We start from the raw sequence: 5,052 nt of genomic DNA on the forward strand, positions 1-5,052 counted from the left end.
CCGGGCGCCCGGACCCCAGTTTTCCAGCAGCTTCTTTCCTGCACGAAAATGTTAGTCCGGAGGCAAACATATGATGTATATACCCTGTAAAACAAGATGTTAGCACAGTTTAAGTTCAACAAGTAGAGTATAATTTAGATTCCGTCTCTCCAAGACCGGAATCTAGTCAAGATCTCGACTTAGAGTTTCGAAATGGTTCTAAGTCGGATCGATACCTAAGTTCCCTTCCCGGGAATGTGTCCTCACAGTCACTCTCCTCCAGTGACTTACCTTCACTTACCTGCAGACGTCCAGTCAACCCTTCGACCCATCTAGGCCGATCATCCCGTTGACCTAGCTGGACTTCGTGCCAAATGTCCGGTCAGCCTGTCGACCCATTTGGACTTCGTGCCAGCTATCTGATCGGCCCGTCGACCTATCTAGGCTTCGTGCCAGACATCAGGTCAGCCCGTCGACCTGTCTGGACTTATCCTGCACACTCGATCAAAGTGTTAGATAACAATGAAACTAACTTAACCTATTTTGTCATTAATCAAAACTTGAGTTAGACTGTTAGTGCTAACCGCACCAACAGCATCAAGTTGGGCTCTGGCAGCATTAAAAGCCTCTTCAATTGAATAATATCCTTTAAAGAAAGGATGTTCTAGACCTTGTATGGCCAAATTTGTTTCTTCCCAAGTAGCATATACCCTAGCTTGTGGTCCAGAGAAGACGACATAACAAGAGAATTTCTTGTCTGCTGGCTTCTGTATAGTTGTTAGGAAATAATTTGTTAATAACTGCTATCTTATGTCCAGAACTGCCAGGAATGGTTAGAATATGCCAAATGTTATCAATAAGACAATGTTGTATTTGGTCTAACTTGTCTCTAAATATAGAGTGGAACTGATTCTTCATGTTGTGTGAACTGTTGTAATTCTTGATTTCCAAACCTTAATATTTTAGTAGCAAATGATATTCGTACCTTCCTTGGTCTATCCATTATCTGAAAGAAAGGAGGTTTAGTGTAATAAATGGGATAAAGTATTAGATAAGGAATTGTTAATTCCTTTTATATATATATTCTCAATGAATGTGTAATCCTTTATTAATAATGGTATCATTGAATTTTAACTATCTTTTAGTACTTAATCCTTTTCATAATTCTTTAGTTTGTTGACTGTATTTGACTATAGCTTCACAGTATGTTCTAATAATAATTTCTTTCTTATTGAAAATGAATAATCTGAAGGCTTCTAGACAATAAATAACAGCTAATATTTCAAAATCTAGTGAAGTTAAATGTCCTTTTTCTTGAAATTTTCCAGAGGCATACCTGCATAAGGTTTCAATAGTTTTAGGGTCATATTTTGAAGTTTTTCTAAATAAAATACCTCCCCATCCCGTTTCATATCCATCTGTTTCAATAACTAAGTAGTCAGAATCAAGTGGGAGTGTTAGCATGGAAATTGTTTTCACTAACTGTTTAATTTATTGTACAAGTGTTATATCTTGTTGATTAAAATATTTTTGTCCAGTTAAGGAGGTCTTATTGTATAAGGGGCTGCTAATGTTTCCTATATCTTTTAGATAAGGTCTTACATAATTGAGGAGTCCTAAGAAAGCTCTTAGAGCTTTTGTATCATCCATTTTATCTGGAAAAGTAAGGATTTTAGCAGAGATATGCAGTTGAAGGGCTATTTGTCCCTGACCTATTTCAGCTCCTAAGAAATCAATATGAGTAGTTTCTATTGTCATTTTCTTTCGAGAAATAATAAGACCATGTTTTTCAAAGAAGTTAACAATAATATATAGATGGGCATAATGTTCTTATTTAGTTTTAGAGAAAACTAAAATATCATCTATATATACACATGTGAAAAGGGAAACATCTCAAAAAATATCATCCATTTTCCTTTGAAATATTTGAGGGGCTACTTTAAGACCAAAAGGCATAACAAGCCACTCAAAATGGCCCTCGGGGCAGGAAAAAGATGTCCATTCAACGGAATCAAGATGCATTTTGACTTCTCAAAATCCTGATTTCATGTCAAATTTAGAATACCATTTCGAGTTTTAAATTTTATTTAAGAGTTGGTCTTTGTCAAGAATTTTATAACCATCTTCATGACAGTTATCATTAAGTCTCTTATAGTTAAATATCATTCTAGATTGACCATGTTTTTGTTCCGATCCTTTATTAACTATAAAGCTAGACTTCGGTGTCTAGATGTGAATCTTTGAATGGCTCCTAAAGTTAATAGTTGATTAATGTGCATTTTACATTCTTCAGTTTCCCAATTTGTATATTTTAAGTCTTGAGCTTTAATTGTAAGGTCTAGGTTTAGTATTGATAGTTTGCATTAGACTTTGTCTCAGTCCCAATATTTAGTAGGATTGTCTCCAATAATTTCTAGTTTTTTTAATCTAGAAATAAGAGAATCTTAATCAGGTTTATGAGTGTTTATTATTTAAAGTAACTGTTTTGGGAGTATGAAATCCGATGGGATCCAGGTATCATCAAGATTAATTATAGGGCTTGACCAGCCAAGTGAGTCTAGTTTTCCTGATCTTGGTAATCGGAAAGAGCTATGGCACAAGTTTGTCTACTATTAGGTTGTGGTTGCTTACTTGGTTGTTTACATGCATTTTTAGAAGAACATTGACAAGATAAGGAGTTATCCATATCATCAGGCGACATAGTTTCTATGAGTGGTTTGGTAGTTAAGGGATGGACAATAGATGGATAGTCTGAGACTATTGGTGATACTATGGGTGAGGAAAAGAAAAGAGCAAAATCTTTGGTTAGAAGGAAAGCTCTATATGGTGCTAAAAGGAAATTTAAGCCTAAGATTAAGTGAATATTAGGATGTAATAATGGTTTAATCCAAAGTTTGGAGAGTGAGAGTGGTGTGCTATATTTGTCATGGTTGTCTTAAAACCACAGATGGATATTAGTGGCAAATTGTGTGCAAGCTAATTGTTGACCATCAAATTGTGTACTTAGTAATGGCTGTGATGTAGTTTTTATAAAAGTTTTTGGCAAGACTGAAAGAAGTGTATTTTCATCTATTGTAGAGTTAGTGGCTCCGCTGTCTAGAAAGGCATGTAGTATCAACTCATGGCCATGGATATTAACCAGGCATTTAACTCTTATGTCTAGAGTCATTCTTGTATTACAGATACTAGAGGCTTTTATAAAGACTAGATCTTTATCTATTATCTCTCCTAGTGTAAGTTGTAAGCTTTTGCCTTTATCAGGAGTAGCCTGAGAAGCAAGTGGAGGAAGGTTTTCTTTCATTTTTTTATCTAGGGTATCTAGTTTTATTTCCAATCTATTAATACGAGTTTCTAATACAAAAACTCTTGTTTCTAATAAAAAATTTCGAGTACCTCCTTTAGATAGTTGCCTTATAGGTATTGTAATAGAGAATAATTGTTGAAGACAAAGATTACATGCTTGTTTTCTACATAACTTGCAGGTACCTTGATAATAACTACAAAAGAAATAAGAAATGTTATCAGTTCCTATCTTTAGTATCCAATCATGTGGACAGTTAAGTTCTTCTGTAGTTTTAGTACTAAGTTATTTAAACATTAGATTTGTATAATTGTATCTATTAGAGTTGTATCCGGCAATTCATACCATAATTCTTCTAAATTATCTAGAGTATCTAAGGGTATGTAATTTTAGAGTCCACGATGAAGGTTATATTGCTGGTATGAAGGCTGCAAAAATGAATTTACAAGACTATAGTTAGAAGAAGGAATAACTTCTTCCACATCGTCTACAGAAATAATAGAGTAGATGGAGGATGTATCAGAAACATCTGATTGTACTTCTACTAAATCAAGGTTTGTGCAGGTAACTAGTTTTGCTTCTCTTATATATAAATTCTTCTTATTAGGGCATGCAAAAGATAAATGTCCTGGTTCATTATAGGCAAAACATGTAATGGTATTACCATATGTTTTCATTGGTTTAAACTTTTGCACATGTTTTTCCTTATTTAGATATGGTTTCTTTTCTCTACTTTTTCTAACATAGTATGTTTTTCGGGGTTTTACTACTTTGGGTCTTGATATCGATGGTCTAGGGATTCTTGATGAATGGTTGTTATGAGTTATTCTTGATCTAGGTTGAGTGAGACCATATTGTTGAGGAGTATATATCTGTCTACGAAATCCATATTGTCGATTTTTAAGTTGCTTTGTATGTGGATATAGGTATATTTTTCTTTAAGTATGGAAATAATGTGTTGGATTCTTACTCCAATGTTATCATATTGTGGTGCTACATTCATATCTGTCCAAGCTTTATGTATTTCTTTTCCTAAGTCTCCTAGAAGTTTGTTAAAGAGTCTTTCTCCTAATTTTGGGTTACAATAGTTTCCTGAGACTGACGTTAATGCTAGGAAGTCATTACAAAAAGGTTTAATCCAATTCCAGCTAAAGAGCTGTAATTGTTCTAAGTCTCTCATAGCTTCTCTTTGTCTTATATCTAATCCAGTATTCGCATCTCTAGCAGTAAATAACCTATAAATGTGCAGCAAAAATTTAGTATGTTATTTCCTTATGAGGTCATCCTTGCTACTTCCTGGGATAAGTAGTTTTATAGTCTTCCCATGCTATCCTGGCAACATCACCTAGGTAATTTTCTCCTATTCTTATCATGGCTTCACCTGTTTCTATGTCTAGTTCATGTCGAGCTTGATAATCTCTTTTTACAGAGACTATCCATTGTTCTAAATGTTGGTGCAATATCCCTTAGGTCAAGGTTGACTGGGTTGACCAAGCTTGAGTCTTGGTCATAGTTTCGATGTTTGACAATACATGTAGACACATGGACAATGCAGGTGCAGTTGTTCATATGGGGAGATTCTGATCAGTCAAGTAGGTCAAAAGTGACCGGATACCTGACTGGAAAGTCCTAGTGAGTGAAGCTAGGTAGAAGGAAATCCTGGTGAGTGAAGTCAGGTGAAAGTCCTAGTGAGTGAAGCTAGGCAGAAGGAAATCCTGGTGAGTGAAGTCAGGTGAAAGTCCTAGTGAGTGAAGCTAGGCAGAAGGAAATCC

Source organism: Zingiber officinale, chromosome 10A, assembly GCF_018446385.1.
Source record: "Zingiber officinale cultivar Zhangliang chromosome 10A, Zo_v1.1, whole genome shotgun sequence".
NCBI classification, from domain to species: domain Eukaryota; kingdom Viridiplantae; phylum Streptophyta; class Magnoliopsida; order Zingiberales; family Zingiberaceae; genus Zingiber; species Zingiber officinale.